Genomic DNA, 14,328 nt, shown 5'->3' on the forward strand with positions numbered 1-14,328 from the left:
TACAGAGTGGACTGGTTTCATGTCAGTGTAATTAAACTAAATACTGCTTGCTTTAATCGACCTTTTTGAAGGCTGTTGCATAAATTAAGACGATGTTAGTTAGTAATACATTGAAGTAAAACTGATTTAAATCCAGTGTGATGTTGTTCAAAAGTTGATACTGTGTATAAGAAATCATCAACTTTCCAATTACCAACTTATGTGGATTTAAGTAATAACAACCATGAAATGAAAGGGAAAAATGATTAACTTTTCAATTACCAAGTTGTTTGTCCTGGAAGGACAATTGTAATTGTCATACCCGTATTAAACAAAAAACCAAAGTTTGCTACGGATTTACGCTTGCTTTTCTATTCCTAACAATTACTCTATGGCAGTAAGAATAGCGCAAAAATCTTAAGAGTTCACAATTGATTACAACATATTTTTTGTACAACATAAAACTATACAAGTAAACGGGGGAGCTGGTAGCCACAAGGTTACAGAGTCCGCCTTGATAAGCAGATGGTCGTGAGCTCGATTCTTGTTAGAAGCAGGCCATTTTTAAGCATGGGTTAGTTCTCAGGCTCCTCATCACCACTCCCTAGAATCACCTAGAGATAGAGAACATTTATATGCTTCTGAAATAACTTTTCTCTTGCACACATAACCCTTCACTCCGTTCTCGTAATAAAATAACATTTTTACGTCTCTGGGATTGGGTTTTGGGTAGACGAACGCGCGCGTCGTCGCTCTCTCGCAGTCGATAGAATTAGAATCGCGATACGGTGAAATTTCGAAAAGGAACGCGACAAACACACTAATACAAAATATCCTCCATACCCGTGATGCTTGTGGAGTGTGCAGGAGTATATCCGGCTCTCTAGTAGCAACAAGTATCGAACTAACTTTCCTTTCCTTCCTTCCTTCCTTCGATCTACGTTCTGGACCGGCAGGCGTCGGTACTGATCAGTATGCAGGGATCATTGGAGATGCGAATAGCTAAAAATCCTAAGCAATAATTGATAAATTCCATGTGCAATTCCGGTCGATCCTAGTCAGTAACGAAGTGGCAACCGGTTGTGATCAATTAAGCTCAAGCTCAATATAAAACTATACAAGTAAACGAAATCAAGTTGAAGTAGGCTGCCATGTTTTGTGATGCTTGTCTTTCTTTGGACTTACTATTCTCTTATCTTCTTCATCAACCTTATCAATCACCTCAGACAAGTTTTTGCAGTTTATATGTGCTATAGAAATTTCCGAATATTTAAAACGGAGCTTCATCTGTCTGGGAAAAAGTTTTTGTGTGTAGGAGCTTGAGAATAAACCCATGCTTGAAGTTCTTTAATGTCGAATGATCTGATTCTACGTAGAGCGCCGGTTGTTGATGTTGGTAGTATGGGTAGTAGGCCTGTACTCGAAAAAAAAAAACGCTTCAGACAAAAGTGCTCGCCAAAAATATATTTCAAGTCAGATTTTCTTGAAACTTACAGGGAATGAACTAATACATTTTGATCCTGTTTCAGCATAATTACTTTATTCAATTTCCTTACCATCGCTGAAAGCCCGCGCCTTTTCCTCAAGACTCCTCATTACATTTTATGCAATGGTGAAGCCGACCTTTTCGGTCACTTTCGTCCATTTTTTCTTCAACTCCAACTCGTTTTTAAACACCTTGGACGATTTTCGAACTTTGACATTCATTATGGCATAAAATCTTACCACCGGACGAATCTGGTGAATTTTGAGAGTTGGCGGTATGGTACAAAAACAACGTCAATCGCGCGTAATGGCATGATGCCAAGTCCGGCCAAATTAAGGTATCGCCTTCGTGGGACCTCAGGAAGGGCAACAGATGCTTCTGGAGACACGGGATGCGGTAAATTTCGCTATCGATGATACCCGGTGTGATGTACGGTTAACTCAGTTTATTACATTGGCATATGGCCTGTCAGAGCAAATATCTTTTGGCGAATTTGTCCACTTTTTTCTTTCTTATGTCCTCTGGAACATCAGGAACATCAAACCGTGATTTGGCAAAGTTAAACTCCAGCCCCGGCATCTACTTTGCGTTTGCCTTGATGTAGATTTCGTCATCCACCACATCGGTTTCGTTTACCACTCTCGATACAGGTTCTTTGCTCGGGAACGGTGCCTTCCGGACCTTGAACACACGAAGCCAAGCTCGGTTCTTGGTTTGCTGAACGAACCAGGTCAAAACTTTTCTTCAGAGCCACGTCGCGAATAGAAGGGCTCGTATTACGCTTGAAATAATCCTACACCTTTCGAGCCTTCACAGGGTCAGCTGTCTTTGATTTTCTTCCATTTCTAGCCCGCCGCTCGTCGTCTGAGACTCCTGAGACGATTTTACTACCCGATACACAGTTGTATGGGTGATTCCCAGTTGTCTTCCGATCCAGTTCATGTTCATAGTCGGGTTTTCCATAGCTAGGTCTCTAATTCTGTAGACCGTGTTCGGGAAAGCAATCATATAACGACCAATTAGATCATTTGCAATCAGCGTTTCAATGAGGATTGACTATTTTCAATTGTATAGCTGCTTGTATATTAAGGTTCAACCATTCTTAGGGTTCAATTATGCGATAACCTAATCTTGATAATTTTTGAGGTTTGATTGAAAATGGAGTGTAATAAGCTTAAGAGAAAATATTAACTGTTCAATTTATCCTGAAAATGACAATTTGCTGTTTAATTCAATAACGGATAGATGCTGATCATATCTCTGCATTATCATTGACAGTGTCAATAAGATATTCCTTGTGATAGATAATTGTAATAATATAATAATAATTGATAGATTGTCTCCCAGATGGTCTCGAGATACGATGCTGGCCTAACAAGCCAGTCGTCGTAGGTTCGAGTCTCGGCTCGGGAGCGACTGTTAGTGTCAGTAGGATCGTAGCGCTAGCCCCGCAATTGTCCTGTACACTTAACAGTCGGCTGCGAAGTCTGTGTACAATAAACAGAAGGTCGAGTTCCGATACGGAATGTAGCACCAAGGCTTTGCTTTTGTGATAGATAACACAGTGAAAAGTTGTTTTCAAACTCAAAACTTGGCGGTTCATGTATTTTGAAAGCCAGCTTCCCAGAACGTTGGTGTGTTGCCAAATTAGGCAACTTTTCGTTGGATACATCTACTGCTGATGCTGCCCACTACCGCACAAAGACAGCATTTTACTAAAGGAAGTGACGCTGCATCAGCTGGCCCTGCCACTATCGATACCGATACCCGCTGCAACTACCGCTGCTGCTGCTATCCGTTGCCATGGCTGCTGCTTCTATCCGCTGTCACTACTGCTGCTGCTGCTGCTAAGTAAGAATTATCGTAGCCGCTGTATAGAACTAATATGAGCAGCTTCGGCTGAAACAGGCTCCTATATAGACCAAATATTACATTCCGAATTTCTAGGTCTAGCCATCTTTATTGTGGGAAGGGCTGCCTCTAGAGCCTGAACGTATTCCATTCGACTTTAGCGACTATTATACACAATCAAGAGTTTCAAGCGCACGCATACAGCTACTGAAAGTGATTCGAATCTTCAGTCGCACTGCGGTAAGCGCAAACGTTGATAACGTCAGAGAAAAGCAGGGCCAGCGTCACACTATTTTCCCAAGTGGGTAGTAAGGAATAGGGAAGGTTCATGGGTGGTCTTCTGGTAGTTAACCGGAACAATGGACATGGCGGACGAACACATGCGTGTAGGTATGTTTTTGAGTTCTTTCTTTGTTCGATTTATCAAATTGTTGTTCAGTTTTCGCGACAAAATTGTTGGAGCAGATCTTACACTTCAGTTTTGCCCAGAAACTCTCGATGGGGCGCTGCTAGGGGACGCTCCATCTCCTCCGACGATTGCTCCGAGTAGTGGGCCCTCATGGTAGTTCTTGATGAACTTCCGGCAGGCACTTCTTATTATAAATTCCCCCGTTCTTGGCCAGTCCGGAGCGAAAGAAAAGCGGCTTTGACTTTGACATCAAGTAAAATACGAAGTGCCCCGTCAGTCGTTGCCATCCATGTTCACCAGCTTTTTATTGACAGTTTGACCGGTGGCACCAACCTCCCGACCAGGCGTGTAGTGTCAAGATAATATCTTGTAGATGCCGAAACGGGCGTATTTCCGACGTCCACGATATCCGTTTTTGACGTGGCGGTGTACCGTTCTTTGAACGGGCACACTACTGAATAAAGTAATTTCACTGTTTTCGGTTTTTATCACGGTTAGAGTTCGAGTTAAATTTAAATGCAAACGTTAAGGCTCAACAGTTTTGTCAACATGTCTCCATCCAAAATTCAAACTTAATCGAACATCTGGTGAGGCTTCACTGACAGTACCATTATTTTATACCACGGGAGGCTGCGAAGTTCTTGCGCAGCTAACCGCCATCTGACCGATTACTAATCTGTACATTGTCCCATTCCTACCTGAGAGTTCATATCCCCGATGGAGATTTTTACGTCATAACCTATTGTTTTCCGAGTGGATTGTTGCAACGTCCTGTTTTGCCGAAGAATCTTTGTTTCAGCTCTGCTAACAGTCTAATCCTGCCACCAGGACGCTAATCAACCGCAAATAATATGGAGAGCAGACGCTGTTTTGGGTCGCACCTCCTTGGTGTACAGACATTCAGAGTTAGCGGAGCATTACCGCTACCGCCGACTTACGGTTAATGCAACATCCTCATTTTTCGGTTGCCGGACAGTCTTACCAGGCTACATCATGACGAGGCATATGATAGGCACGCGTAACAACCGAAGCTATATTTGATAAGTTATGATGTCGAATAACTTAGCGGTGTATGGCAGCAAGCGTAAACTTCTTGCCAGCGTGGTTTTGTCCTTACTAAGGTCTGGGGGGCCAATGTGGTTAAAAGCACTGGGTACTAACAGCTATCGCGGTAAACTAAAAAGTCATACGAAGCGATCTGCGTCCTGTCCGGCATGATGTCTATCAGCATAGCCATTAAGGAGAACGTGAAATGCTTCGACCAACTTGACACAAGAGGCATAAGATGTACCTACCAGAAGATCATTCGCGATGATCAGATGGCAGCAGAAATGGTCCAACTTTGCGAACGGTTGATGGACCCACCTACTTATTCCGAACGTATCCTGTTGGGTCGGGAGGCGCCATGGAGAAGTGAAATTCCACTTGACACAGATTCTGTCAGGGCATGGTTGCTTCAAACAGTATCTACATAGGTTCGGGCATGCGGGGTTCCCCATGTGTCCCGACTGCGGAAAAGATGCGGATGCGGAAAAGACGGTTGTGCATGTCTTCTTCGTGTGCCCTCGTTTTGCTCGTGTGCGGATTGACATGATGGTAATAAGCGGGCCAGACACCACTCCAGAACGGTTTGTACAGCCGCCTCTCCAGGCGGTTTGTACAGCCGCCTCTCAAATAGTTTTAGAGTTGCGAAACAGGCGACAGGGTGACCACCGACACATCAGTGTTAGCTAACTGCCAGTCCCCATGTTAGTTAGCCCTGTTAGCTAAGAGATTTAAAGAAACCGCTTCCTGTAGTCCGGGGAGTAATATTATGGGCTGGAAACTGGAGGAGTTTTGGTGGGTCCCTTCGAGAACCCCACATTGCTTGAGGTTGGTCGCTCAAACATATGGTAGCACATTTCTCCTCCACCTGAAATAATAAAAAGCTATATTTGGCACTCCTTCCAGCTTGTTCACTCATCATTCGTAGACCAAATGCATGTCTCAATCGTGGTGAACTACCTCTCCACTAGAGATGGTCGGGTTTGATGTTTTTCAAACCCGTTCCCGACCCGAACCCGAATTTTTTTTTTGGTCAAAACCCGAACCCGACCCGAACCCGAAACTTTTTTATTCGTTCAAACCCGAACCCGAAAATTTTATTTCATTGAAACCCGAACCCGACCCGAACCCGAAATTGTGAAACCCGAACCCGACCCGAACCCGAGATTTCATAGATTTTATAATCGGGTTTCGGGTTTTAATACCCAAACCCGACCTGAACCCGACATTTTCAAACCCGAACCCGACCCGAACCCGAAAATATTTTTTTCACAAAACCCGAACCCGACCCGTACCCGACACTTTTAAAAATTTTCAAACCCGAACCCGACCCGAACCCGACGGACCATCTCTACTCTCCACACGGGAGCTATCACCGAAAACTGCTCTGCACTTTACCACCTAACGAACATCGGAATTGTCGTATGTGATAACACAACCTTGCAGTAGAAGCGTCAGCTTACCTGCTTCGTCATGGTGAAGCCCTTGCATTAGCTAGGTATTGCTTCTTCGGACGTTACCTTTTAACTCCAACCCTAAAGAGGTCATTCGTCTCTTTAACTATGCAATACCACTATCTATTCAAACTAACTATGCAATACCAAATTGGGATACAACATTCATTCCAAAATGAATAAAATGACATGTTTTAGGTCGAAACTTAAAAATTCAAAGTATTGGGTCAATCGGACAATCTCTCGCCATTTGTGGTTCCCTGCATTCTTTCATTTTTTGACGTAATATTTTTTTAGAGACCGTAAAGATTGGACGCGAAAAAAATACGACGCTTTGTTTTGGGCGTAACTTTTTATCGCGTTGGCAAAAATAATGATTTTTTGGGTCGCAGTCTATCAAGTAGTTTCCGAGATGTATTAGAAACAAGAAGAGCTACGCCAGCAAATCTTGGGCGTGGTGATCGATAATCCTGGTCAGTGGCACAGATGGATCAGCAAAAGGCTTAGAATTCACCATTAAGCCATGCCCCGCGTTGTGAAGATGTTCTGAGCAGACGAAGACCATCGAGCAGCACGCTGGAAGCGGCCGAAAACCGAAAACGGAATACCCGTAGAAGGCCCGGAAGATACGGCAGTATTTAAAGAAGAACCCAAACCTCTCCACTCGAGACGTGGCCAAAAAGGTCAATTCGTCGAAGTGGTTCGTCCAGCTGACAATGAAGTGGGCTGAACGAGAAGTTTTCAAGACCAGAAAGGCTCCAAACCAGACTGACAAGCAAAATAAGGTGGTCAACTGGCGGTGGCGGAAACTGTATTATGAGTGGCTGGTCAAGCCAGGCTGTCTCATCATGGACGACGAGACATACATCAAGGCGAACACTAAACAAAAGCTCCGGAAGAGAAAGACGAGGAGGAAATTCAATACATAAATTATGCCAAAACATAGCTTATATACAGTTATTCAATCCCTGAAAATTTGAGAAGCATTTACACTTAAGTATTGAAACTGAATTTTCGATAATTATTTTTGTGTGTCTCATTTGTTCGAGTCCAACCTTTAAGAGCTATAGGCAATATTAGACACTATTTAAATTTCCAATCGAATTGCATCATCAGTTTTTGCGTACAGCCTTGCTAGTAATAATATTTTCGCGTTTGAGAAGCACCCCATTTTTACCAATGTGGGAAATTTTACATACGAATCACCAAGCCACGAAATACTATCTCTGGAACGGCACAGATATTGAATTAAAAAAAAAACGGGTTTGTTAAATTTAAACGGTGAGCTAACAAACCTAAGTTTCATTAAAACGCATTCGAAAAGAAAGCACCGCTTTAAATCTCAAATATTGGTTTTTTGGCAAATATTGGACAATTGGTCGGCGTGCGACCAGACCGAACCAAGCGCCATTTTTTTAGAAAATGAGTTATCAACACCAGTCGATGCGAGAATGAATAATCTGTCTTTAATGAAGAGATGAAATCATTTGAACAGTTCATTATGATATTATAACAAAAATTGTGTATAGCAGCTTGCAGAAAACATACGGGGTGGTTAAACTTTAAACGCCAATTACTCGAAATAATGTTTTTGGCGCTTGGCTCGGTCTGGCTGCATGCCGACCAATTGAAGTACAACTTGTGTTTTCTAATTTATATTCATTTGACAAATTCAACAAACAGCACTGAATATCTGAAGTTACGATTTGTGTAGTATGTGACGTATTTTGTTTGGCTATTAGAGTTAAATTGAAATATGTACCTGATTATAATGATGTTCTTACTTTCCGCGACATCAGTTATATGCTGTATACAATAGTACCATACAACAGTATCGATGCTTTGGTATCGTGATATCGTGAGTGTTATCGGATACCAAGCATCGATCATAAACACACCAATAGTTCCGATTTTCGAGTCGGGCAAGGAGTCATCCTATCCTTTAAAGTGATTGGGACATATGTTCAAAAATATCTGGACTGATTATAGTTACATAGTTTTTAAATCCAAATTTTATAAAAATCTGATCACATTTTGGTAAAAAATCGTTTTGAAATGTAATTTATATTTTCAAACAAACTACAAATAACCATGGAAGATAATCACCACTCGCGTTCATTTTTATCACAACCCTATAGTTCATGTAATAAGCATAATTCTGAACAACGTTGTATGACGGACTTGAAGTCTTCAAGTAGTACGACAATAGGGAGCACCAGAGAGACGCAGAGACACTAACCGTTAAGGCAACTGTCAACATCAAAACGGATAACGGCAATGCAAAATTGTACAGCTCGCCCGTTTTGATTTTGACAGTTGCCCTAACGGTGAGTGCCTTGTCATTTCTCTAATATATAGGTTCACTATTCTACAACATTGTCAAAGAGAGTATTGCTCGTACTGCTAACACCGCAGCTGTGATAGGTCATTTTCGCAAATTATCGCGATAATTATCACGATCGCGATAATAATCGCGATAAATCTTTTTAATCTGCTCTTACAGCTCCGGTGTTTGAGTACGAGCAATATTCTCGTCGACAAAGTTGTAGTACTACTTGAGGACTTCAAGTTCATCATACAACGTTGTTTAAAAATGTGCTTATTTAATGAGCTATCGGCTTGCGAAAAAAATGAGCGTGAGTGATAATTTACATCCTTGCAAATAACCACTTGCTTTGCCTCGTTTACAAATTTGTTTTGCTCTTCGTGTGCAACGATATCGATGTTTGTTTGTTTTTCAACGTAGCATCGTCAAATGTTGCGTCGCATTGTATCATCATCGTAATCAAAAGTTCACGAGAATTTATGTTTACCCCCTTTGTTTGCATTTATGCTGCAACTGTAGAGGAGAGCAACAGGCGTTTAGGATGAACACGCTCCCTGTCCGTTCCATGTTTCGCCGCGTGTGCTGCCTTTATCGCGTCGCAGTGGTAACAACAGCACCAAATGCCGCAGGATGCATTTCTTCCGAAAACGCGATTCTCTCGCGATATGCGATGTAAAATGTACGCGCCTTGCGAGAGCGAACTGACCGTGAAATGAGAGCTTCACACCTCAACTGCCGGGCGGGGTGGCGATGCTGAAACGGGCGTTCGCTTTTCCTAAACAGGCAGGCGGCTATGGCTGTGCACCATAGTAAATAATTGATGTTTTCCTTTACAACAACATTGTTGCGCACTCTCGTTGGCGATCGGATTGGCCGTGAGAGTCTGCTTAGCTGCATAAGAATGTTTACGGAGTATGAAACGAGAGAAAGAGCGAGAAAGAGAGGATATGTGTAAAATGTTATGTTTTGGTTACATTTTACTGGTTAGTGCTTCGCATGCTACACGCCACACACATGACAGAAGGTGCAACATAGTTGCACTTTCTCTCTATTTGAGGGTGGAAGAGCGAGAGAATGACACCGGGACTGAGAGAACAGAGAAAGTGCATTCCTCGCGCGTGCTCTGTTTATGCAATGATGGATAGCACGAACCGTTGCGATTCGGACTCGCGTGTTCCCGGTATGTTGAGAGCTCCAGCTCGGCGGTCGGCCAACCGAAAGCCCTTCAGTCAATCTTCGACGTTCGGTGCGTTTGGTTCAGCTGAGCACTGGGAAATTAAAACAAGCTGGAATCACGACGTAGTGAACGAGTCGCGCGCGGTCCCTCGCAGTTTTACATACCTGTTCTTCATACAACACTGCACTCAAAGGTGTAAGAAATTCATTGCAGAATTCAGTATCCTGTTATAGCAGTGGAGCAGTGGAGCAGATACACAGGTTGAATGTTCCGCAAATCACCGGTGGTGGTGAAGCAGGGTAGGCTGTTACAATAGCAGCAACAGGATTCAACCAGAGCCTAGAGCTGCTTGCCACAGTAACCAGTGATATTTGGTGGAAAATTCTTACATGGTCCTCGATCGATACGGTTTGTGTTTCTAGACCGGAGTGACGTGAAGGAGAGAGGAAAAGCTTTCGGTGGAGGTTTTGTAACGTCGTTGTTATTATTTTTTAATTTGCATAAATTAAAAGAACCGAGCAGAAATGATAAAAGTGTAACGGTTTATGGGCACGGCTCACGAAACAACAGGACTAACCAAAGTGGAAGTTTTTACCGGTCCTGCACGGCCTTCAACATTCAAGTGGATTTACTGTAAGTCTGTTCTCGTGCTCGGTAGTGATTCACGTCTCGGGAACCTTTTTAGCGTTGTTCTTTCAACAATCAATGCTCGAACATCTGGCGGTGAAATATAACGTTCCGGTGCGTTCGGTAGCAGTGCGTAGTGGAAAATTTTGCGTGGCATGACAATCGGGAAAAGTGGTGATAAAATTTGCTTGAAACAAAAGTTTCATCGCGGTGACGGTTGCCGGGCGGAGCAGAAAGAAAACCGCTGCCAGGGCGAAGCCAGGTTGGCAATCAGCAGCAGACAACAGGGCTCGAGCGTTATTTATGTTAATTTACATCGCAAACCTCCCCATTTGTAATTATCCAAACGCTGAGAGGTAAACCACTTCAGATTTCGAGTGTACTAATGTGTGTTGGGCCAGTGTCATTGCTAATGTTTGTACCATAGTTCCGGGACCAACAGGCCTCATCGTCGGTGTTTAATATCAATTATAGTGCTGCCATCGAATTAATTATATCAGCGGTGACACACAAAGTGCCCCCGAGGTCGCATTCTGAGCCTCCTGGCGGTGACCGGAATCCATGCAGTTTGGCCATGAATAAATCATCCGGTGTACACAGCTAAGCGAGGCTCGTAAGGAATTTTATTAATTGGACCTAGTGCGGTACAATGCAGTGCGGTGACCAGCTTCTGCTTCGGGACCGGGTGCGATAAATTGATTCTAGCTCGTAATCCGAGTGAGAATGCCGTGTGTGCTTAATTATTATTAGATCACGAGAAGCTGCGGTTGACCACAAAATCAGTGACCACATAACGCGATTCAGAATTCGAAATCCTTGGCAATAGTTCACTAGACCGGAACGGAATTCCTCTCAAGTAGATGTGTGCACCAGATCGAGAGATTTTTCGAGTGCTACACCGTTGAGATGCACCAAATCCCCGATCCGATCAGTCCCGTGTTCTGGAATCACTCAAGTGCTGCCCAGGCCTAGAAAGTTTCATACATGCGTTCGTTCGTTCGAGTGTGGGTGTGCGTTGCCATATCAATCAGAGCAGTGTGGTGGCGTAAAAATTGCCCGATGAGCCGGGAAGGAATGCTCCAGTGATAAGATTATCTACTTACAAGATATCATTTTCGAAATTCGACCATCATTACCAGTGCTAAAGTGATTGAGTGTGGTGAAGATTTGATTTAGCGATACGGTGTTATTGATAAGAGGTCTGATGTGTTATTGATTGATTTGGTTCGGTTTTTGTGTCTGCCTGGAAGACCTGTCCAACAAGGTGCACACGGAAAAGTGAAAGAAAAAAAAATCCGGTCGCGCATATCAAATCACAAGGTGAGTTGATGTTCATGCTGATAAATGAGAAAAATCTCGCAGAAATTCCTAGTGATTGTTTACCAAATATCGGCCAGCCAACGGCGTAAGGTAGACGAAAGATGATTCCTAATAATAGATGCGCGGGGACTTGCCGCAGGCGTGCAACGTGCGCTGTGTCAGCTATTGCGGAGAAGAGAAAATATTTTATTGAAAGCAAACGATATTGGCAAATATTTACCAAATGTTGCCGCACGTTACGCCGCGGCTAGCAACCCGGTAGGCCGTGACAGAGTGGGGAGATTCATGGTCCCGGAATATGATTCCAAACACTTGAGCCTAAGCTGGTTGTGCGGGCGATTTTCTGAGGGAGGGCTCGAGGGTTTACAAATGAATTCATTCATAGTGGTTCTTTACTGGATTATGCGTCATGCGCGAGTTTTTAGCACGCGGATGTCTTTCGGTCCCGGTTTGCCTTCTTTTAGGTCATTTGAATATGAGCTAATGGCAGTACACAAGATGTAAGCATGAGTTCTTGGGATTCAAGATGGTAGCATTTTTTTTTCAATAAAACCATGCAGCTAAAGACAGGTAAAAATAGAAGCGAGCAAACTGCTTCTTTTGTAGCTTCTTTTTCCGGTGAACAATTCAATTATTGTTGTTTTACAGAACATCTAATCAAAACAGCTCAATTTAGCACAGTGAAAGAATAAATCTTGATTATTTTGTAATTTATTTGGAAACGTAAACACTCACTCGGATTTCGAGCATTTGAAGAGTTGTTCAAAAATTTTACAAAAAAAATTAAATTCATTACGTTTTCCTCACATTTTCTCAAGTAAAATTAGCTGAAACAAACAAAAAATAAAAAAACTTTTCTTGGATCCCAAATCATTATTTTTCCAGGAAAAAAGATTAATTTTTATAAGATTGATTCTTTGGGAAAAAAATTTTAACTTTAAAACTGTTTTTTTTCGAACTAATTTCTGTTTCGAACAACGGCTTTTACCCGGTAACATTCAAGTTCATTAAGGCTGCACACATTGTCTGCCTTAAAACTGTTATTTAGAGGGAAATATGACTAAAATCTTTCTAAGTGTCCAGTGCATGTAGGACTTAGCGGTTTGTTTTTATTTTTCAGTGCGCCAAATTTGGCTGATTTAATTGGCATGATATTTCTGTTAAATATTTGCAACTGATAGAAAACCGATAAAATCTGTTTGTAGTTTTGACCACAGAGCACTGAGAATAAGTTTGCTACTCTGTTTGAAAGTTATTTCTACAAGCATATTCATACAAAATAATAAAACTGACCAACGAAACCTTTTTTAATGTTGAAAAATACACATAAAATCATTTAACGCATATTTATTCTGAAGTGTTTTCTAGCCATAATTGCAGTTTTACACGACGAAAAGTAAGTTCCAGCTTAAAAATAAACTGAAGATTTTGCACAATCGTTTCGATTCGAATTATTCCATTTTCATTTAATTTCTTACGGCTACTCTTATCGTATCATGATGAACATTTTTGCTGTCAAACTGGTATGCGTACGTTTGTTTCTCATCTGGTGTTCATTGGTTCATTTCACACGAAACTGATGACTGTTTCAATCAGGGGCCTATAAACGTCAACATTTTGCCTACCAATCATATATCATATACGGCGGTAATATTTCATTTCAAATACTTACAAAACTTATCTTATTCATTGAAAGTGCACATTGTACTGAAAACAAATGTTGAGCTCTTGTTTTTTCCATCTAAAACGACATTTACTCGAGAATAAGTCTACCGAAAAAATGGGGCGTTTACTCTTTTTCACTTGTTCTAGGGCAAACCGACCAAAAAGTGGGTACCAGAAACGCTGGTACCAGAATCAATGAGTGGTAGATGGAAAATGTATGGAGTTTGACAGCCACAAGAGCCCCCTGGTTTCAATTGACGGAGAGACTAACGCAAATTATCGAGGGAATGCCTTTTTGCTATCCCTCGCTGTACATTTGACAGAGTATAACATCGAAGATACGAAATCGTCAATGTCGGTCTGATTGTTTTCATTATTTTGCTGTTTCGGTTGCGGCTTAGCCTTTGCGCTCCTCAAGCAGGCACAGTGGATCTAGGTATTATCCAAAAAAATGATGTAATCCAAGTAAAAAAACTCTTTATAATATATATATGAGCTTTCCGTTTGAAAATAAAAGGAACGACTAGAGTTTTGTATCAATAGCAAACACAAGCAAGAAAACAGAAGAAAGCAAAAACATTAGATTTGACGTTTCTATGTTGTACTCGGTGTTATAACTCATAGCACATTCCTTCGCAAATTATGACCCTTTCTTTTCCTTCAGTGTGTCAAAGCAATGTTAAATCGGAATCAATCACATTATATTTTTTATGGGGTGAATTAACCAAAGTTGGAAAGGTGATAGTATCTATTAAGTAGGTACATCGCGCAGGTTTCGATGAATATTTCGGAGAATTTTGTTGTTGTTGATCAGAGGTGCTTCGTACCGAACAAAATATGTATCAAAATTAATTATGAGTTGATTTTAATTCACTTTGAGTCTATCTGATGAGAGCTCCGAAAAGGCTCCGAAATTCCGGAGCAAGTTACCTATATAGCCACCAACATGATTGATAGAATCCCTGATATTATGTACACACTTTAAAAAAA

At 41.8% G+C, this 14,328-nt stretch overlaps 1 protein-coding gene across 4 annotated transcripts in view; it reads left to right on the plus strand.

The window, feature by feature from the left end:
- Window positions 1–9,789: 9,789 nt before the first annotated feature.
- The window catches only part of LOC129731596 (discoidin domain-containing receptor 2), a 682,978-nt gene continuing 678,439 nt past the window's right edge, over window positions 9,790–14,328 (plus strand). For all 4 annotated transcript variants that reach the window (XR_008729043.1, XM_055691707.1, XM_055691706.1 and 1 more), the window contains exon 1: window positions 9,790–11,673. The gene's annotated coding sequence lies outside the window, so the exon portion shown is untranslated. The remainder of the gene's footprint in view (window positions 11,674–14,328) is intronic.

This window comes from Wyeomyia smithii, chromosome 3 (assembly GCF_029784165.1).
Source record: "Wyeomyia smithii strain HCP4-BCI-WySm-NY-G18 chromosome 3, ASM2978416v1, whole genome shotgun sequence".
Lineage (NCBI taxonomy): Eukaryota > Metazoa > Arthropoda > Insecta > Diptera > Culicidae > Wyeomyia > Wyeomyia smithii.